At 45.2% G+C, this 23,127-nt stretch overlaps 1 protein-coding gene and 1 pseudogene across 1 annotated transcript in view; one reads left to right on the top strand and one right to left on the bottom strand.

Annotated features, from left to right (window-relative positions):
* The window catches only part of LOC122800753 (SPRY domain-containing SOCS box protein 4-like), a 633,167-nt gene that overhangs the window by 349,404 nt on the left and 260,636 nt on the right, over positions 1-23,127 (bottom strand). The window lies entirely within an intron of this gene.
* LOC122800752 lies at positions 1,386-2,930 on the top strand (annotated as a pseudogene).

The following is a 23,127-nucleotide window of genomic DNA, read 5'->3' on the forward strand; positions in this document are numbered from 1 at the left end:
GTGGTACAGGATATGTACAAGGGTAGTGTGACAGAGGTGAGGTCTGCGATGGGAGTGACGGATGCGTTTAAGGTGGAGGTGGGATTACATCAAGGATCAGCTTTGAGCCCTTTATTTGCAATGGTGATGGACAGGTTGACAGACGAGAGACCGGAGTCCCCATGGACTATGATGTTTGCAGATGACATTGTTATATGTAGCGAGAGTAGGGAACAGGTGGAGGAGACCCTAGAGAGGTGGATATATGCTCTATAGAGAAGAGGAATGAAGGTCAGCAGGACTAAGAATATATGTGTGTGAATGAGAGGGAGGGTACAGGAATGGTGAGGATGCAGGGAGTAGAGGTGGCGAAGGTGGATGAGTTTATGTACTTGGGATCAACAGTTCAGAGTAATGGGGAGTGTGGAAGACAGGTGAAGATGACAGTACAGGCAGGATGGAGTGGGTGGAAAAGAGTGTCAGGAGTGATTTGTGACAGATGAATACCAGTAAGAGTGAAAGGGAAGGTCTACAAGAGGGTAGTCAGACCAGCTATGTTATATGGGTTGGAGACAGTGGCACTGAGAAAATGGCATTGACAAAAAGGCAGAAGTCAGAGCCTGACGTGGCAGAGTTGAAGATGTTAAGATTTGCACTGGGTGTGACGAGGATGGACAGGATTAGCAATAAGTATATTAGAGGGTCAGCCAGGTTGGAAGGTTTGGAGACAAAGCCAGAGAGGCAAGATTACGTTGGTTTGGACATGTGCTGAGGAGGGATGCAGAGTATATTGGGAAAAAGATGCTAAGGATGAAGCTGCCAGGTAACAGGAAAAGAGGAAGGCCTAAGATAAGGTTTATGGATGTGGTGAGGGGATATGCAGGTGGTTGGTGTGACAGAGCAAGATGCAGAGGACAGGAAGAAATGGAAACAGTTGATCTGCTGTGGCGACCCCCAACGGGAGCAGCCGAAAGAAGATAATCCTGGCTTAATTGCAAAGTGGTCTGCCACTGTTTCATGGTTACTGTAATGTAGTTTATCAGTATGCATCTTGTACATTTTTAAGCACTCTTATCCATGAATGTGGGATATTATAAAATTTTTTTTTTTTTTTTTTGCAGTCATTCTCTGCCATACTTAGATTCTTCCCCTTTTTGCATTTCTCCATTGACTATTTATCAACATATGAGCCTTTGTTCCATACGACTTATCGCCCTTTTGTTCTATTGTCATGATTTTCTTCTAAATAATTATAAACTGTCATCAATTCTGGTGTACAGTTTATACATAGTTGGAAGGCAAGTTATTGGTCTATATTTTTTTGGATAGCTTGCAGGTTCACTCAAGTAGGAGATTTTTTTTCCTGTTAGCCAGGTTGGTGCCTGTTTAGGGTGTACATATAAATAGTTCTTACTCATGGCTAAATCTTCATGCAAAGATGTTAATACTTTTAACCAGAAGTTAGGTACTGCATCTGGCTAGTGGCTACTGGAGTGAAGTACCTGACGAAGATGCAGGCAGGATGCCATTCTTTGTCAGACTCTGGGAATACTGAAAAGTGACAAAAATGGCAATTGTACTAACTGTTCTATTTGTGGCTGTCTGCTGTGTAATGCTGGTTCTGCTTTACTTCTTTTACAAGTATTTAGTGTACGTTGTTGCACCAATCTTCTGTCTGGCATCTGCTCTTGCTCTCTACAACTGCTAGTCTGCCTTAGTTACAAATGTATTAGTTGGAAGATGTAGATTTTCATTTTGCACTGAAGTAATTGAAGTGAGACTCCTCATTCTTGCTACATTTTGCATTGCACTTGCTGTAATTTGGGCAGTTTTTCTAAAAAAGGAAATGTGAGTATGGATTTTGCAGAACATATTAGGATTTGTCTTCTGCATAAACTTTATCAAAACAATAAAAATGCCCAACTTTAAGCTGTGTGTTATTACTCATCCTGTTACTGACTTATGTATTTTTGTCTTCATAACTCCATTTTTCACAAAGAATGGACACAGCATTATGATAGAAGTTGCGGACAGGCCAAGCAGTGATGAAAAGACTGGGAGACATTCTGGAAATCCCAGATGACACCAAAGTTTCCAAGAGAAATTGCCAGTAGTTATTAGGGTAGCAGGACTAATGCATTCGGCTCAGACGCAGTGCACAGCGATGTTTTTGCTACTGGGATTTGGTGACACGATTGTGCAAGCATTGTTGATTGCTTATTGTCGAACATTTGATATGTTCGGATTGATTCATGCATCTATTATATATCTTGCACTTTAGCATATGCAGTTAGCATGGTGATCGCCTTCACAGTTCTGATCCTGACAAAAATGGGACAAACAGTTTTACTCTATCTTGTGCCTTTTACTATCATAACCAGCACAATCATTGCCCGGACTGGAGACATTAACTGCAAATGTTTTGGAAAGGCAGCAGTTGTAAGATGAAGTCCCTGGAGTCTTCACTGAATGAAACTGACAAGGTTGTTGAACAGCTCCCAGAACATTAGTTTTAATGTAGTGGTCATATTTTTAGCATCTTCTATACATAATGAGGGGTTTACTCCTAATACTAGCTCTGTTTAATATATGTCAAACACTGAATCATTCAGGAAAGAATACATAAGAAGTTGCTGCAATGACTTATTTTCATTTTGTTTTACAGATGAAGTTTCTTTTTATACTTCTATGCTGATATTTTAGTGTTTAAAAGTACCTTAATCTATAAAGTAACAAAATGCTGCACTTGTAGTATGAGTAAGCGTTATTAGTTTGGCATTTTTTGATGTAAACAGAAATTGTAATGATGCTTTTATTACGGGACTAAGTATTGATTTAGCCCACTGCTATCTAGTGGCATTCTTACTAGAACTTGGAGGTAAACACAAGAATATTCTGTTGTCAAATGTCTGGGCACTGTGACACCATCAAAGTTTTTGCATCAGGTTGTCAAGACCTCATTCAGCTTGAAATCCGTTTGAATGTATTCCATGTCCAAAAACTGGCTGTACCACTGCAGTTCTGATACAGCTGTGACCTACCTAGACTCATTTTGATAAAAACTATTTTTTAGTGTGTTTTATGCTGTATGTTTGTATTTTCTTTGAGAATATTAAAATATTCTTTTGATTCCTGGGCTGGTCATTATTTTGACCTTGTATACCTCTGCAGTGCCATGCATGTGGATTTATTCTGACGAGCTGAGGCCGAGAGCACTGGCACTGTTGCTCTTTCATAGTGGTAAAGCTTTTTAATAAATGGCAGGGAATCTTGCACCCATCTAGACTACCAACAATTCAGATGGACGAGACCTTGGTTTAACATCTGAAAGATGGTATCCCAGAAGTAAACTGAAAGATTTAAAAGTAAGCAGCAGATGCTTAAATTGAGAGGAGGAAAACTATGCTTATTGGAACAGCCACCAGACTACTTACTGCTCACAAAGACAGAAAAGGTCAGAAATGCCACTTTCAGATTTCTCAGCCTCAGCTCTCTGCCTTACAATGGTGTCTTAGAAACCAGGTGAAGACTTAATAAAATACAGTGCTACACTGCTGCTACACATTTTCTAGATTCCTTAGCTTAAAGAGTTATGCAGGCACCTGGACACAAGTTCTAATGTCTCAGAATATGACCCTCACCTTAATATGTGGTACCTCAGCCAAAACTCAGCATTACCTGTTGGTACTTAATGTTGTAGGCCTCTAAAAGGGAGGATAATACTGACTAGAGTCAGCTGGCTGCCCCACTTTCAGGTATAGTCTGTTTAACCTGCAGCAATGCTTTTCTATAGGGTAGGAATATCATTCAGACAGGTCCCATCCTCCTCCAGGTGCTTCAGTTTTATTCCAACAGCATGAGGGTAGGTGAACGGATGATCAAACTTGCCCTTAGTTATGTGAGCAGATGCTGTGAGTGACTTGTGTTCTACCACAAGATAGTTTCCGGCCTTATACCTACTGCTGACCAGACAGATGCTGGATCCCTGCAACCCTAAAATGGATGAAGCACTCACTGGAAATGAATTCATGAAAATCCACCACTTCATACCCGGACTGATCAACTTGCAACCAAACACAGTACTACTTTATAAAATATGATGTTGCCACCATGCAATACAGCAACAAGTTTAAACTACAGTGATCACTCTACCTCTCTGCAATAGGCATAGAGACATGGGATCATCTTGTTGCAACTATCATAAGCTCTTTCTCCAATATTCCTTTAAGAAAAAAGTAAAAGGTCATGCATGCTCAGCTTTTCAGAGACTGCCAGAAATTAACAACTGAAACAATTTACATTAGTTTTGAAATGGTGTCAGTGATTAAAGTTAAACATCAGAATAACAAGCAACCGAAAGAATACCAGAAGAAGCAAATTCCAGAAATGTAGCTTCTGACATGGGTTTTGAAAGTGAACATTTCTGGTGACTGATCACAGTTGGGCAAGCAGTGTTTCACCATTACTAGGTGCTCTCTTTCCCTGCTATTGTACATCTGTGGAGTTGGTATATACAAGTAAGGAGCAGTGGGGAAAAAGCTACCACCACAGGTAACAGAGGTTTGATCCCTGAAAAAATGCTTTTCATATTTCATCAGGTTAAACTCTCTCCAGCTGAAGCTTCAACCAGATTAAAGTCAAGGACACAGCAGTCTCCTTACTCCCCTATTCTAGCTCACATCTAAAGTAACTTACCCTGCTCTACTCATCCATTCTACTTTAGAAATAACGCAACTATACTACTCACCCATGCCATCTCAACTGAAACACTTATTACAACTCATCTACTCTATTAAATAGCACTGTTGTGAAGACCCATCACCCTCAACTTCTCTGCAAATTTGTCACTTTTGACTACATCCATTTAAGTGATTTTGTTCACTACGTGACACATCCTAACCTAGCCTTTGAGAACAGCAAATGGGCAGGAAAATGAGGCATCAGGCAGATCATAAGGACTCAAACACCTCTTTTGATGGTGCACCATCACCCTCCTCTGCCCCCATAAGCTTTGCAACAGCACTCACTCTAAATTATTTTCATTTTCCAGGAATCTCAAACAATCATTACACTGTACGAGTACTAGCACACTTGGCCAAATGCCACACTCTAAACAAAATGAATGATGGTCGGTACAGCTATGATTGTAGTAAAGTAGCTGGCCACACCCAGCATTATGGTGATCTCAGGGTTTCTTAAGGACACAGAACTGCTAAATGTTAAAGAACTCTTCTTCCAAAACTGTGTAAATTTATATGACAAAGTTACAAAGATCCCTGCAGACCAACTGGCTAAAAAACAATGAACTTCAGTGATCTATTCAGCAAAGTCTACATCTCCAATTTGATTTTTGTATTCAGCCAATGAAAGGCTTGTCTCAATACTTTTTACCAAATGGAAAAACCTCAGTACAATTCTATGGCAAAGGCACTTCTAAGAGAGATCATTTTTGTCTGTTTAAGGCATCTATACAGTGGTAATCATCAGATTTAAGCTTGGTAAAGCCCCAACTGCACAATTAGACCACTGGGCCATTTTCCTTAAAGTTATTTTTCAAAGCATGATCACATAGCTTTCAAAGGCTTTAGATGAGGACAACTATTAGATCAACAAGCTACATTCTAAAAAAATCACAACTGTCACAAAATAATAGTTATGCACTCACCATAACTTGGTATGTGTTATCTGTAGTCACCATTCATCACATCTGGGTATAGGATCCGACATCGGATCTGTGCCAGCATACTTTAAACAGCTTAGCTCAAGCTCCTCCCCTCCCATGATGCTTTGCTGCCCTCTAACCCCTCAGATCGAGGTTGTGCTGGAGAAAGACAGACAGATGGAGCTTGCTACCAACAAAGGTCCACCAAAATCATGCCAATCTTTCAGGAAGGGGGCTGGTGTGTAGGACCGTGATGAATGGTGATTACGGACAACACAGATACCAAATTATAGGGAGTACATAACTATTAATCTGATGTTGTACTAGTCACCATTCATTTCGTCTGGGTCAGAGTCCCCAGCTAACCAAAACCCTGGGTGGCCTCAAAGGAGGACATGCCAAAGAACAGTGGAGCCAAAGGAAGCCCTTCCTCGAGAAATCCGGTCAAGTTTGTAATGGGAAATAAAAGTATGAGAAGACCACTTTGCTGGTGCACAAATGTCATCCAAAGATTGTTGGGCTACGAATGCAGCTGAAGTGATCTCTAACCTGGTGGAATGAGCCCTAACTGGTCCATGCAAGGAAGAACCACATGAGGAGTAAATGAAGGAAATGCGCAGAGAAATACAACGGGAGACACCACTTGGACCTTCTTGTTAGGTGAAAAGGCCACGAATAATTGGTCTGAGAGCTGAAAGGATTTTGCTCTATACAAACAGAAATGAAGCGGACGATTAACATCTAATGTACATAAAATGTACTCTTCCTTTATTACTATAATTAGGGAAAAGCACTGAATGTTGGACTGATTGAGTCTTGCTTCATTAACCACCATGGGCATAAAAGGATTAGGTTTCAAAGCCACTGTCCTTAAGTAAGGAGGTTTAATTGTAAGAGCCTGCAACTCTGATACTCTCTTAGCTAAGGTAACAGCCACTAAAGAAGGCAGTTTTCCAAGAAAGAAATTTGAGATTGGAGGATGTAGCAGGCTCAAAGGGGGGCTTAGTTAAAGACTGCAGCACCAGAGAAACAGCCCATGTTGGAGAAAGGTCCTTAACTGGGGGGATGCAACAAAAACACACCTTTCAAAAAGGATTTGCAGAGCTGAGAAGAAAAGGTAGGATTGCTGTTGAGATGAAAACTGGAAATTGCTGCCAAATGAACTTTGATCGTACAGAAACTGGCCGCCACCTTAAAGAGAGGCTAAAAAAGGAGAATATCAGGAATAGGAGCTGGAAATGGATCAAGATTCCTGTAACTTGCACAGATGGAGAATGTCTTCCACTTGCTTGTGTAAAAACTCTCTTCCTGGAGGACTTCTGGGAAGCAAGGATAATGCCCCTCACAGGCGATGCTAGCGCAGACTTGGCCAAAAATCACTGGAAGTGGACAAACCAAGCTGTCAGACCATGTGTCTGCAGATTCAGGAGCAGTTGAAGCAATGGATGAGACATTAGATCAGCTATCGGATCGAGTATCCAAAGTGGGTGCTTCAGATGAGACCTAAGAGGGGGAACCACACCTGCCGAGGCCAGAAGGGTCAATGAGGATCAACTGTGTCCTGAGGTGTCTGGCTTTCTGAAGAACTCTGGGAATTAGAGGTAATGGTGGAAATGTGTAAAGGAGACCTGGAGGCATTCGTGAGTCGGTGCTTCCCTGGGGGACCTCCCACTCTGGTGGGATCAAGGCAAAGTAACTGTTGCATTTGGGATTGAGAGGGAATGCAAACAGATTGCAGCTCTGTTGGCCCCAGATGGAAGATCTATTTCGCCATTAACGGATTTAGGGACCACTAGTGAGGGGGTCAGAATAGTCCTGCTCAGCTTGTCCACCAGCATGTTGGACGCTCTGGGAAAGTGCGCTGCAAGGAGAAAGCACCCCGTGGACATCACCCATTCCCAAACTCTCATGGCCACACGACACAGCAGAAAGAGTGTGTGCCCACTTGCTTATGTACCATACAACAGCCATGCTGTCTGAATGAACTGCAATCGTTCCAAGAGGGAGGTAGCCCTAAAAGGCTTGCAATGACAGATGACAGGACTGTTCTCATCTTCAGAACGTTTATGTGCAGTTTGGTCTCTGCATGGGACCACGTGCCTTGGACAGTCTCTCTGAAAATGCCACCCCCCCACGAGGGAAGCATCTATGGTCACAGAGGCAGTAGGACTGGGAGGAGAGAACGGCCTGCCCTCCAGGAAGTCCAGGGAATCCATCCACCAAGAAAGCTGCTTCCAACAAATTGGGGTGAGATGAATGGGAACTGACAGAGGGTGAGAAAGGATGGACCACTGGACCATCAGGGTCTACTGCCGCACCTTCATGTAATATCTGGCCAGTGGCACCAGACAAATGGCAGCTGCCATGGACCCCAATGCCTTGAGAATAAGAAATACTGGAGGACGAGTTTGCTCCAGAAGGTCCAGTGCCGATTGAATGGTGCACCGTGATGGTTATCCCACTCCACAAAGGGGGGGGGGGCCCACAACAAACCCCGGGAACTACCGCCCCATTAGCCTGATGAGCCTGGTTTGCAAGGCCATGAAACGTATCATCATGGAACTCAAAGACATTGGAGATCTCCAAACTCTGGACCCCACACAGTTCGGGTTTGTAAAAGGCAGATCATTGCCTCCTAAACCCGATAGACTTCTTTGAAGTAGCCACCAAAGCCACAGATGAGGGTAAGGTGGTTCACACAGCCTATCTAGATCTCGCCAAGGTGTTCAACACCATCCCCACTCTGGAATTATAGATAAACTCACTGAACTAGGTATAAATCCCTATGTCACAAGATGGGTTGCCAACTGGCTTATTGACGAACCCACACTGTGAAAGTAGCAGACTCCAAATCAGACTTCCAGTGACAAGTGGAGTACAACAGGGTTCAGTCCTGGGTACTCGTTTGGTATCTACTTCTCTGAAGTACACGCCAACACAGAAGGTCTTTGGCTAACTAAATTTGCAGATGACTGCAAACTAGGAGCCATAATCGAAACTCCTAATGATGTGGACATACTACAAAAGGGCCTCACAGACAGCTGCCTGGTGTCAAAAGCCATGGTCTCAAGCTCAATACCAAAAAGTGCATTGTAATCCCCTCTTTGGTAAAAACTCTGTACCCATGAACTACCACATAGGCGGTAGTCTACTTAACACCGAAAGTGTAATGAGACCTTGGGACACAGGTGGACAGTAGTCTCTCCTTTGATAATCACATCACCACAGTGGTCAGGAAATTCTTTTACATGGCACACCATCACAAAAGGTTTCTCATCCAGAAGAAGAAGAAGAAGAAAAAAAAAAAAAAAAAAAAAAAGGTCATTGTTCCCCTCTACTCATCGCTCATTAGACCCATTACAGAGTAAAATGCCCCTTTTGGTATGTACCTCACAATACATCTACAACTGGAAAAGCCACAAAAATACCTCACAAAGAGGATTACTGGCCTCAAACAGATGCCTTATGCAGACAGACTCAAAAAACTCCAGCTTTACTCCATCGCATATCGCCTACTCAGAGGCGATCTCTGCCTAACATACAAAGCTATGTCAAACCCAGAGCTGTTGGACATGCTCCACTTAAAGAAATCCCAATCCCTCCTAGCTACACGCTCTAGGGACCTAAACCTTGTCATCACAATAAACAGAACATGCTGGAGGGATAGATTCCTGTCCCAGTGACTTCCCATACTCTGGAACAGACTACCTATGTCAAACAGAGCACATCATTAGCACTCCAAGAAAAATCTTGATGACTGGATGGGTAATAGGAAATTCACCCCGGGGATCACTTCTGTGGTTCTGCTCGACAGGGGCACAGGAAAATCATTTTCTTGGGTGGCGAAAGCCAGGGTACCTTTTTGGCTAGGCTTGTACTGGCCCTAGGGCCAATAGCCTAGTACCTACCTATGAACACGAGATCGAAAAAGAAGTACCCGGAGAGGAAGGGGTGCAACCTCTGAGGTACTGTCCAATTGCGTGCCTAGAAATTTCAGTTGAGGTGGAGTCATGGAAGACTTGCTCGGGTTCATCGTTATCCCCAGTTGGTCAAAGAAATGAAGAAGGAAATGTAAGTTCTCCATCAGTTGATTCTTTGTGGGGGCTGTAAGGAGCCAATCGTCTAGGTAGGGAAACACCTGGAATCCCTGCAGCCTGAGATGAGTTGCCACCACTGCCATGCATTTGGTGAACACCAGGGGGGCTGTGGCGAGTTCCAAAGGGCAGGGATCTGAACTGGAAGTGATCGGCTCCTTAGTGAAAGCGGAGGAATCTCCTGGACCACCTATTTTGATATGGTAATATGCATCCTGGAGATCCACAGAGCACATCCAGTCGTTCTTGTGCAAAAGAGGCATAATGGACTCCACAGTGACCATCTGAAACTTCGGCTTCTTGACAGGTTTAATAGGTTGAAGTCCAGAATGGGACGCAGTTCCCCCATTTTCTTGGGTACTAAAAAGTGGGAGTAAGTTCTGGATCCTTTCTGCCCTGTGGGGATCCTTTGGATGGCTCTTTTTTGAAGGAGGTTGGAGACTTCTAGACGTGTTCTCTCTGACTGGGTGGCGCATCTGGGAGAGTTCTGCTCTTTCATGGGGTTTCCTGAAAAGGGAATGTAATAGCCCCTGAATAGAATTCTTAGCACCCACTGATAGTTTGTGATATTTGTCTAGGTTAAGGGGTGCAATGCCAAGCAACCCCCGACTGCCTCCTGGGTGTGACAGTTGGGTAACATCTCAGGAGCACTGAAAGGGTTTCTCAGAGAATGGTCATCTGGAACCCTGGTTCTGTGGGCCTCCCCTGCCTCTAGGGTGGCGTCTACCATTGAAACCTCTCCCCCATCCCCTGGAAGAGGAATCCTCATGAACTTCCTGAAAGGAAGACTGATTTGCAGAACCACATCTTCCTATTCCCCTTTTGGGTCTTAGAAAAGGACCTCTGGGGAATAGAAAATTTGATCCCGACAGTATATTCCTCTCTTGTTCATTGTGGGTCAAAGCCATCTTAACGCTGGATCCAAAAAGGGTGGAACCATCAAAAGGGGCATTTGTGAAAGATGCTTTGAAGGCCTCTGCAAACCCGCATAAACGCGGCCAGGGATGACACCTGACGGCAATGCCTGTACCTGCCGCCTGTGAAGAACCCTCTGCCATGGAGATTAACCTCATGGAAGAGTTGGCTACAGATGTAAAAGTGGTCAACTTGGGAGAAATGGATTAAAGGTCCTCCACAGACATGGACTTTGCGAGGGAAGTTGAAAGTTCCTTAATCAAGTCCCTCTGGAGATGGGTGAAATGATTCTGGTAGCTCAAAGCTCGCAGGCTGAAAGAAGCCAATGTGAGCACCGGCTTTCCAAACCTGTGGACAGACACTCTGCTCCACCAGCTCTTTCTTGGTGGCGGCAGCCACCACAATCGCATCAACAGAAACCACCTTGGACCAGAAGGCTTTATCTGAAGGAGGGCTTAAAAATTTCTCTGCTCTTTTGGGCACTGGTTCCACGGTATCGTTTTCCCTCCAGGCCCTGCTGGCGACAAGACTGATTAAACGGTCAATTGGGGGGGGGGGGGCACACAAGAGGTAAATGGGCAGGCCCGTACCAAAGCCTTCAAAAACACTTTCCTCAAAGGTTGGGGGCTGGGCAGACCAACCACCCTTAGCTTTAAGGATCTCCATTACATCTCCAAAGGAGACATCGGGTGGCGACCGTGGGGACCCGTCCCCTCATTGGCATCAATGTCCTCCGTGAGTGACTCCACAGAGGAGTCCAGATGCCTCCTCTAACTTGTCCAAGGAACTTCCTCCACAGGGGGGCTGAGGGGAAGATTCAGAAGAGGAAGGGGCTCCTGTAGGGGAAGCTCCCCCCAGCAGCCTAGACCAGACAGGCTGACCGGGAGCAAGAGGAGTCGATCCGCTCAAAATCTGGGGCTGTGGAGGAGCACAGTTTGTGGGGGAGGCTAGACTACAGAGAAGGACCTTTCCACTGCCCGGAATGCAGAAGGACTGGAAAAGGGCACAGCTCCCTCCCCTGTTGATAACATCACAACAGAAGGAGCCACTGCCAGAATCCCCAATCCTCCGGACAGAGCCAGCCTGGAGCTGTCAAGCTCCGAAGCACCGAGAGGTTGAGCGCGGTCTGAAAAACATGGGCCCAAACCCGCCCCCAAGGACTCCGGGGTGACCGCCCAACCAGTGGCCCCGCCTGTCTTGGGGGAACGGAAACAGAACCAGCAATAGATCCTAATAGGGTAGGGACAAAAGTGATCCCAGAGACCACCTTCAACTCCACAAAGCACGCCCCTGAGAATCCAGTCCCTGTAAGGTCGAATGAGGAGAAGGTAATAAGCAGGAAGGGGGAGATGGTTCCCTGAGCCTCTGGGTCGGGGAAGCCAAAACCCCAAAATCAATTTGAGCCTTTAGGAAGGACAGCATTATCCTGTCCATGTCTACACGTAGGATCCTCCTGGACAACCGTGAGGAAATGGAAGACTTTGCTGGAGAACCATGCCGTGATCCCGAGGATGTCCTTCTACGTTCTGGAGAACAGCCCATGTGTGGAGGGGTAAATAACTGATACCCTCCCGGAGGTACCACAGGAAAGCCACCACAATAATGGGATCCTGTACAGGTCTCTTTTCCAGCTGAATTGGGCCAGAGGAAACTGGAGGATCCAAGGAAGTCTTGAATCCCTCAGATCAGAGAAGGTCAGATCCAAAGCAAGCATAGTCTTGTTCGGATCCGAATGCTTTGGACTAGAAGCCTTGGATTCGGGAGTCAAAGGCAAAACCCTCGGATCTGAAGACCTGGAACCAGAGGTCTTGGATCCCGGAGTCGAGACTCTGGAAGCCCTCGGATCCAAGGCTCTGATCAGACACCTCAGAGGCTGGGGTCAGACCAGGGGACCCCCCCCCCTTGAGCAAGCCTTTCAGTAAAAGATTGTTTCGATGGTTGACCAGGGCTCTGGGGTTGAATGCGGCACAAATGCCAAATTCAACCTCCAGATAGCCGATGCCAAGACAGTAGAGGCACTCCTCGTGCGAGTCGGAGTATCTTTTGACCAAATGAGGAGCACTTCTTACAGCCTAAAGGTTTCTCTGACATTGAGGAAAGCTGGTATACAACACCAAGTGAACAACCACAGACCAAAGCATTAAAACAGGCCAAAAGTCCAAAACACCAACATATCCATCCAAACTAACTATCCACTAGCTAGCCTTTAAAAACTTAACAGAAAGGTTCACAGAAACCAACACAACTACCCTTAGAAGGGGAAACAAAAAGGGCGCAAAATTAACGACAGCGACGGGAGGGGAATCTAGTAAGTAAACTAGCAATTCAGTAAACTAAGTAAAAGAAAGTGAAAAAGAACAGAAAACCCACAAGAAAAATACACCTGCTCACAAATACCCTAAAATACCACGAGGAGCTGAGTGAACTACGTCTGACAAGAAAAAGCATCAAACGAGATCGGAGGGCAGCAGAGCATCATGGGAGGGGAGGAGCTTGAGCTAAGCTGTTGTCTAAAGTATGCCGACTTGGATCTGATGTCAAATCCTAGACGTGAAGAATGGTGACTAGGATAACATCAGATCAACTTTTGACCATCTGATGAGTGAAAGAAGCCCTTGTGTAACACACTAGTAATGATGTGACGGATATAATGGGTACTAGCAACTTGTATTCCCCCCACAGCAAATAATGCCTTGAGTGAGGATCCTCTTCATCTGCTTCTGTACTGAAGCGCCTTCATTATTAAACAATTCAGTAACTCACTCTGCATGTGTAATCCCAACTCTGACATCTGTCTGCAGGTATGCTGTGTTCAAACATAATGCTAGAGGACATGGTGAGAAGGTCTAGCTGCTGTTGGGGTTATCTCATAGGTGAAGCATTACAATGGCACCTGATAACGCAAGTTACTTCTGCTAACTCATCTCGTACTCAGTGGAAGCGAAAAGGCACCTCTATATATTATTTACTATTACTATATGACAAAGTATTAATTTTTATCTTTGAATACTCAACACTACTCAGGGTCATGAAGGTGGTGTAGTTCACCTGGAAAGCATTGGGCACAATGAATGGAACCAATCCTTAATAGGATGCGTGTACACAAGCAATTTACAGGCTGCCAATCTATGCAGCGAGTCTTTCAATGTGACAGGAAGTGACAGCATTAAACAGCACAAGAAGGAAGAGGGAGGATAAGCAGCCTCTGCTAAGAAGGCACCCTAGACAGAAATACAATCAATCAGACAGAAGCAATAATTTCTGAAGCAGCAACTATTAAAACTACACAACTGTCAAATGAACTAAAAATAGTGCAGCAAAGTTATCTTTATAAGCAGGAGTGCAAAAATAATCTTTGTACTTTTATACAGTACAGCATGCAGTCAAACAGGAGTTACTTAGAAATAGAGTGGGGGAGCAGTGTGTAAAGTAAACTGACTACCAGTGCTGACTTTGCAGTTTGAGAGGTCCCCAACAGGATTATAAATCTGTTACTCTTCAGATAAAATGGCAATGAAAATGTCCACCCAAGCCGACTGATTTTTGGAGTTGATTCAGTTATCTTTCTTCATCTATTCTGGGGAATACGATTTCTTGTTCAACCAGCACTCCTTAGGGTGCTGTAGGCACAGGAATGCGTAAAAAGTTGATGTCATGCACTGCTTATATGTGGCAAGCTAAAGCACTGCCTTTCATTGTGCAAAAGAAGGTTAGTGTCTCAGTCCCACAGTCCTCACTTCAACTCTCACCCCTTGTTGGGTAACTGGGTAGACATGACCTCTAGGCAGGTCAACAGGTGGAATTTAAAGACAAAAGATATGATATATTCAGAACCCTCCTCATTCTTGCAAACACATTCAGAGGAGGTGACAGGAATAACAAGTCATAATTACCAAAATCACCTGACCCAAGCAAGAATAAAAGATGTGCATCATACCCAACAGAACTGTCTGCAGTGGAGGGTGGCCAAAAGATTCCAGGAGCAAGGCCTCCTGTTAGGATTAACATTGGTATGTCCATTAGCATATCTGCTGAATCACAAACCATGTGATTTTTTTCTTCAACTCAAGCTCAAAATGTGAGTTTGGTCTATACACCCAATCAGTATTTTCTTTAGTATTAAAATAAAATACATATTAAGGGATCAATAACAGTGTTAACACCTTGCGTTTTTCACCTATAACATTTGCCAGCCATTTTAATTAGTAATTGTAGTGCAGCATTAGAGTGAGTTATACACTTATCATAACTTAGAATCTGCGCTACCCAGTGTCATTCATCACAGATGAATCTTGGATCCAACCTCGGATCTGAGCCGGCAAAGTGAGCGACTGCTTCTGAGCTTGAGCTCCTCCCCTTACTTCCTGTTACCCATAATCCTCAGATCAAGTCTGATAGATGGGACACTGCCCTCGCCCAGGAACAACAAAACCAAACCACCATTACTCCAAGAATCCCCTGATAACCAGGAGGATGGAGGGTGGGAACGTGATGAATAAGGACACTGGATAGCACAGATTCCAAGTTATGGTATGTATACAACTCTACCGATGCTATATCAGTGTCATTATTGATCAAGAATGGGTCAGAGTTCCCAGCTACCCAAAATCATGGGAGGTCTCAAGGAAGGACATGCCAGAGCACAAATGAGGCTCTACACCTAGCCATCAAATCCAACATGTAAAGCGTTACAAAGGTATGAGGATTTGACCAGGTGGCAGAAGCACAAATGTCATCAAAGGACGCCCTAGCTCAGCACGCCAAAGACACAGCCACTGACCTTGACCTCGTAGACTGAGCTTTAAGAGGTCTGGGAAGGTCCTTGTGATTGCTCTTGTAAATGTGAGCTATTCAAGAAACTATCCAAAGAGAGCTCAATACTTTGGAAATTGTCCTGCCTCTCCTAGGCTGGGAGAAAGCCATAAAAAGCTGACCCGACTGTCAAAAATCCTCAGTCCTCCAAGTAGAAACATAACTGCCTATGGACATCCAGGCAGTGCAGATGATGCTCTCCCTTTGAGAAGTTGAGAAAAAAGACAGGAAGCTTGATATACTGATTTAGGTGAGTTTCCAAAGCCACTTTTGGCATGAAGGATTGGTTCTAAGGGAAAACTTATCCTTACGAAAAAAACATGAAGGGAGGCTTTATACAAAGAGCTTGCAGCTCTGAAACCCTCTTGGCAGAGGAAATCGCCACCAAGAAGGTGGTCTTCCACAACAGAAACTTAATATCACATTTTGCAGCAGGTTTGAAAGGAAGTTGTGTCAGGGACTGCAGCATCACGGTAGGAACCCAAGAGGAGACTGGTCTTTGAAAGGAGCCCTAAGCAAGAACACCCCTTTGAGAAAGGCCTTACAGGGCCTGGAAGAAAACACGGGACTATCGTGTACATGGAAGTTGGAGACAGCTGCCAACTGCAGCTTAATCATTGAGAAACTAGCCCCTTGCTGGGACAGAGAGGAGAGGAAGGACAAGCCAACTGAAACCAAAGCTGAAAAGGGATCTATGCCCCTCTGATCAGCCCAAATAGAAAACCTCTTCCATTTGCTGGAATAAACCTTTTTAAGTGGAAGATTTCAGAGAAGCCAAAATAATATCCTTCACTAGGGAAGCTGTCTATCTGACGGTCATTGGAACTGCAAGGACCAAGCTGTCAGCCTCAGGGATGTCAGGTCGAAAGCGGGGTGTCCCCATGGATGGGAAATGAGATCTTGTACTGGAGCCAATATACAAGGCAGATATTTCAGATGAGACCAGACGACGGAGAACCACATCTGACGAGGCCAAAGGGGGTCAATGAGGATGAGGTGAGCCTTCAGGTGATGGACTTTCTGTAAAACTTTTGGAATGAGGGGCATTGGGGGATAGAAGTAGAGGAGACCTGGCTGCCAATCGTGAATCAGAGAATCCCTGGGTGATTCCCCCAGTAGGGGGGATCAAGGCAAAGAATTTCTGCATTTGTGGCTGGTTGGAGATGCAAACAGATCGCAGCACACAGACGTCCATCAATTGAAGATCCTACTTGCCACATACTATTTCAGGGACCACTCATGGGTACTCAGGATCAACCTGCTCAGCTCATCTGCTAGCACGTTGGAATCGCTGGTTATATGCACTGCAGAAGTGGCCTGAGGCCACTGCCCATTCCCAAACTCTCATGGCCTTCCCAAACTCTCATGGCCTTTCTGCACAGTGGGTTAAGACAGTGTCCCACTTGCTTGTTGATGTACCAGACCACTGTCATGTTGTCTGAACTGCCACTGTCAGAGTGGGAGGAAGTTCTGGAAGGTTTGCAATGTTAGTAGGACAGCTCTCATCTCAAGGACATAAATGTGCAACGTGGTCTCCGAGGGGGACCACATACCTTGGACTGTCCTTTCCTGGAAATGCCCCACCCCAACAGGGTGGTATCCGTGGTCACCATGGCTTGGGGTAGTGGATGGCAAAAGGGTCTCCCTAGCAGGAAATCCTTGGTATGGACAGACCAGCTCAAGTGTTGCTTGCAGACCCAAGAAAATTGGTGTGGACATGGGGTGAAGACAAACTGACCACTGTACCACCAGGGTCCAGTGGAACACTCGCATGTGATAACTGACGAGGGGAATCAACTGACTAGTTGCCTCCATCAACCCAAGGACCTGAAGAATGAGACTGTCAGGGACACTGTCCTGTTCTAGGAGGAGGAGAACTTGCTCCCAGATTGCGTCTACTCTGCATGGGGAAACAGCTGCAGTCTCAGACAGTGGCCAGAAGAACTCCTGCAAATTCAAGCCTCTGGCATTAAGGAAGGTGAGATTTTGGAAGATTGACAGTAATGCTCAGATCTTGAAAGAGGGTTAGAGTGAAGTCTGTGGCTAGTGAAAGATGCTTTGTGGGAGCTGTGAGGAGCCAATCATCCAGGTACAGAAAGAGTTGAAACCACTGCAGCCAGAGATGGGCTGCAAATGCTGCCATACATTTGAACAACAGGGGGGCTGAGGTGAGACCAAAGGCCAGGGCTCTGAACTGATAATGACTGGCCCCCAGCCAGCAGCACAGAAATATCCTCAAGTGCCTATTTTTACGTGATGATACATATCCTTGAGATCTAATCAAGCACCATCCAGTCATACTTAAGCAGAAGTGAAAGAATGGACTGAACAGTGACCATCTCCACTTCAACTTCTTGACCGAAAAATTCAGTCTGCTGAGGTTCAGAATGGGACGCTGGTCCCCTGTTCTCTTTGGTATCAAAAAGAAGCAAAAGTAAGTACCGGATCCTTGTTATTCTGTTGGGACCTCCTGGATGGCCCTTTTTTGAAGTAGATCTTGCACCTCTGAGACAGCTAACTCCCTTTGGCGGGGTGGGATGTCTGGGAGTGACTTCTGGATTGGAGGGAGGTGATTGAAGGGTATAAAGTATCCCCTAGACACTGTTTATTACCCACTGGTCTGACTGCCACCAGGGCAGGACAGTCAGGCAGCACTTCAGGAGTGCTGTGGGGCTTCTCAGAGAAGGGTTCTCGGAAGCCCTGATTCTGCAGAGCCCCTCGGCCCCTGGGGCAGCGCCTGCCATTGAATCTCCTTCCCTGGCCGAAGAACAGGATTCTTGCGGAGCATCCTGGAAGGAAGACAGTGTCCTGCGAAAAGTACAGTTTTGTACCTACCATAAATGTAGATGTTAGAGTGTTCACCCTGCTGCAGTCATCACACTTGGGTTATCCTGTCGTCAGGCGGTCCCGCAGTCAGCCGGATTTCCAAAGTCTTGGTCCGACGTCTGTTGTTGTCGCCTCACCCCTGACGTCAGTGCATCAGGGGTACATATACTGCAACCGACGCCATTTTCTTGCCCCAGATGTCAGGTGCCCCCAAAAAGGTGATCAAAATTAGTACCAAATGGTGTGAACACTGTACAAACACAAAATCCCTTCAGCTATAAGCAAATACATCAGTAAGGCATAGCAGAGATTTAGCCAAAGGATCAGAGGGGTTGGAGGGAGGGTAACCTGGACTGCAGCAGGGTGAACACTCGAACATCTACATTTATGGTAGGTACAAAACTGTACTATGTTCATCGTGTTACCCTGCTGCAGTCATCACACTCGGGTTGAGTCCCAAAGCTAAGGCAGGGTGGAGGCATCATAGAGGGTTAATGGAGGCAATGAGGCCCTGCAGAACTGCAGTGGTGAAGCCTGCTCTGGACTTAGAATAAAGAGGTAGGTGATAGTGTTTGGTGAAGGTGTGATAGTGTTTGGTGAAGGTGTGTACAGAACTCCAAGTTGCAGCTTCTAAAATTTCCTTGGTAGGGACCCCTCTAAAAGGCTGTAGATGTAGCTGTTGCCCTAGTAGAGTGGGATCTAATGGTAGTAGGAACTGGTTTCCCATGATGGGTATAACAGAACAATATGCAATGGCCTATCCATTTAGAAATGGTTTGTTTGGATATAGCCCTCCCTTGAGAAGCTGTAGCATAGGATACAAAGAGCTGGTCAGTTTTTCTGAAAGCCTTAGTTTTGTCCAAGTAGTAACGAAGCTGCCTGTGAATGTCCAAGGAATGCAAGAGTCTCTCACCTTTGTTCTGTGGATTGGGAAAGAAAGTGGGTAGATGGATGGTTTGATTTAAAGCTACACTGGAAACCACCTTAGGCATGAAGGAAGGATTAGTTCGTACAGAAACTCTGTCTTTATGAAAAATGAGGAAAGGTTCCACTGCCATTAGTGCCTGTAATTCTGAGACTCTCCTAGCAGAAGTTATTGCCAGGAGCAGGGCAGTCTTCCAAGATAGGAACTGAAGGTCTGCAGAGAAAGCTGGTTCAAAGGGAGGTAAAGTTAGTTTTTCCAGAACAAAGTTGAGGTCCCATGTTGGTGTAGGAGCTCTTCTAGGTGGTCTAATGTTTTTTGCCCCTCTCAGGAACTGCTTTAGAAGAGGATGTGAAAATAAAGGTGGATTTGTGTTGTAGTGAGCTAAAATAGCTGAAGCATGGATTTTAATTTAGGAGAAGGAAAGTCCTTTGTGCAACATCTCTGCTAAATACTGCAGAATGTGAGGCATACGAGGCTGAGTTGTGTCTTGGCCTTTAGCTTGGTTCCAGGCAGAAAACCTTTTCCATTTGTCCGAGTAAGCCTTCCTGGTGCTTGGCCTCCTGGCTTCCAGAATAACATCCAGAACTGCTTGTGAAAGAGGGGCTGGTTGGATGTTTAAAAAAATCGCCATGCAGCCAGGTTTAAGGTTTTTAGCTGGCTGTGTAGAATCTGTTTGTTTTGCTGTGTGAGCAAATGAGGTATTTGAGGCAATATCCATGGTGGGCTGTGAGCCATATTCTTCAACAGCGGGTACCAGTGCTGGCGTGGCCAGTCTGGGGCTATGAGAATCAGTCGAGGTTTCTCCTTTTTGACCTTCAAAAGAACCTTTGTGAGAAGAGGTAATGGAGGAAAGGCATATGCTGTCAGGTTTTTCCAACTGAAGGAGAGAGCGTCCACTTTCCAAGCTTGATGGTGGAATGCCCTTGTACAAAATTTTGTCAGTTGGTAGTTTTGAGGACTGGCAAACAGGTCTATATTTGGTAGGCCCCATTTTTGAGTTATCATTGTAAATATTTGTGGGTCTAGCTTCCACTTGTGGGGATCTTTGATGTTTCTGCTTAGGTTGTCTGCCAATGTGTTTTTCTGTCCTGGCAGGAATTGAGCTTGTAACTGGACTTGGTAGGCCAGAGCTGTGTTCCATAAGATTATTGCTTGCCTGCAAAGAGGGTAGGAATGTGTGCCCCCTTGTTTATGTACCACATTACTGTGGTGTTGTCTGTCTTTATTGCAAGTTGTCCTGGATGTAGAAGATCCTTGAAGGCTGTCAGAGCTTTCTGTACAGCTAGTATCTCTTTTTGATTTATGTGCAGTTTTCTTTGTTCTGCAGTCCATAGACCTTGAATGCATTGCCCTGCCATGTGTGCCCCCCAGGCATAGTCTGAAGCGTCTGTTGTGATAGTTTGCCTGGTGGGGGGCAAGGTGAAAGGCTGACCCTTGTTGAGGTGACATGCCTGTGCCCACCATAGAAATTCCTGTTGAAGGCAGGGAATGAGAGATATCACTGTGTCCAAGCTGTGGCTGTGTTGAGACCATACACTTTTTAGGTACCACTGTAATTTCCTCATATGCAGTTTTGCAAATGGTATTATCAGAATGCAAGATGCCATGAAGCCCAAAGCCTGCAGAATTTTTCTTGCAGTTAATTGGGTCTTTGTTGCCATTGTCTTGAAATATTGAGTCAGTTGTAGTTGCTTGTCTGGTGTAAGATAAGCCTTCTGGGCCGTTGTGTCCAAGCTGGCACCCAGGAATGTCATTTTTTGCGAGGGTACTAGTTTTGACTTTTCGTTTACTGTGTACCCCAGACAATTTAGTAGATGCTTCACAAAAGCCAGATGATGTAAGAGAATGTCTTTTCTTTCTGCTTGGATGAGGCAGTCGTCCAGGTATGGATATATTTGAATTCCTCTTTGTCTGCAGTATGCAATTACTGGTGCCAAGCATTTTGTGAAAACTCTGGGAGCAGTAGATAAGCCAAAGGGCAGTGCAGAGAATTGGTAATGGGTTGAACCTGCAATGAAACGGAGGTATCTTCTGCAACTCTGATAGGTACATGCAGGTATGCCTCCTTGAGGTCCAACGTTACCAGCCATGCTTCCTTGCCCAACATGGGAAGTAGCTGCTGTAGTGTTAGCATCTTGAATTTTGGGACTTAAGTGTTTAGAATTGAAAGATCCAGAATTTGTCTCCAAGCATTGTCCTTTCTGGGTACTAGAAAGAGCCTTGGGTAAAATCCTTGGCCTTGCTCTTGAATTGGTACCCATTGAATGGCTCTCATGGCCATGAGAGCTGTAATTTGTTTTTGAGCCTCTGCCCTTTGATTTAGTGGCAGGTTTGGCATTCCTCTTTTCATTGGCAAGGTGTGAAAGTGGAATCTGTATCCTCGTAAAATGTCTAGGACCCATTTGTCCTTTGTGACCATGTGCCAGTTGTCTGCAAAAAGTGCTAGTTTTCCCCCCAAGGGGGCTAACAAAAGAGCTTTGTTTGGCCAGTCGAGGTGCAAGTCATTGAGTTTGCCTTCTGGTGGGTTGAGACATGTCTTCTCCTCCTTTCTGGGTTGGAGTGCCCCATTGGCGAGGTTTATACTGGGCTTGTGGTTGTCCTCTGCCCCTTGAGCGCCTGTATTTACCCCTCTGAGGTCTGTCAGTGGCTGGAAAGGACCAATTTTTTGTTGGCCAGTTTCTGCTGAAGCGAGGGGGTTGTACCTGTAGGAAATCTTTGACTGTCTGCATTGATTTCGCCTCATCTTCCATTTTCTTTAGCACTTCTTCTGCTTTAACTCCAAAAAGGACATCCTGCTGTAAGGGTGCATCCAGTAGTTTTGCTTTGACATGATCAGGTAGACTTTGTTCCTTTAACCAGGCATGCCTATGGATAATTGATCCAGTAACCGCTGCTCTGCAGGAGGCCTCCAAAGAATCAAACCCACATTGTAAGGTATGTTTGCCCACCTGCTCGGTGGCGTGCAATAAATCCTGTACTTCTTTCAATTCAGATTGTTGGGGAAGGGAGGTAATCTTTTGTTTTAACTGAGAGATTAGAAACTGCTGATACTTGAGCATGTGAAATTGACAATTTAGTGCTCTCATAGCTAATGTGGCTGAGGTGTAAACCTTTTTCCCCCACCTGTCTAGTGCTCTTGAGTCCCTCTCAGAAGGTACTGGGTTTTTAGCCATGGAAGCCTTAGCCCCCTTGGGACCCTGGGAGATGGTCTCTGGGTCAGCTACTGGGCTTTTGTAAAGAAATTTGTGGGAATCAGGTACTCTGTAGTATCGGTCAGGCTTAGCCGGAGCAGGAGGTAGAGAGTCTGGGTTGAAACTGGATTCTAAATAGACATCATCCACAATGTCCAAAACAGGTGGGACGGCTAGAGGTCTGTGTTGGGGGAAGTAAAAAACTCTGAGCCTTTTCTTGGAATCAGAGAAATCCTGACCTTCCCAGTGGAAATGTTCCCTCAGTGTGTAAAGTTTCCCCAAAAGAGTAGTCTTCAGGAGGGGAAGCTGAGGGAATAGAGTCCTCAGCATCAGAATCTTCATAAGGAGAGTAGGAATAGTCTTGGTCTTCAGAGGAATCCGAAGAAATAGACAGTTGCTCAGAAGAAGCAGAATCTTCCTCTTGTCTAGGCCTTTTGTCAGGAGGAGGCTGTGAACCTCTGATAAGAGAAATCAAATCTTCAGCCATTTTGAGCATCTGTTTCTTAGGCATAGGGCCTTGAACAGGAGACTGAAGTGTTGTCTTTTTAGCTTTAGAAGGAGTCTTAGAAAACGTTTTGACTGTGAGAGTCTGTCTGAAAACGCCCTCAGAAACCGATGGCGTTTCCGAAGCACCGACGTCCTTAGAAGGTATATCGTCAGAAGAGCCTGAAGTAAAAGGCTGCGTCGGCCTAGTACATTCCGTCAAAATATCCGTAGTGGTCT

Source organism: Protopterus annectens, chromosome 4.part1, assembly GCF_019279795.1.
Source record: "Protopterus annectens isolate FY-2018-M chromosome 4.part1, PAN1.0, whole genome shotgun sequence".
Taxonomy (NCBI): Eukaryota; Metazoa; Chordata; order Ceratodontiformes; family Protopteridae; genus Protopterus; species Protopterus annectens.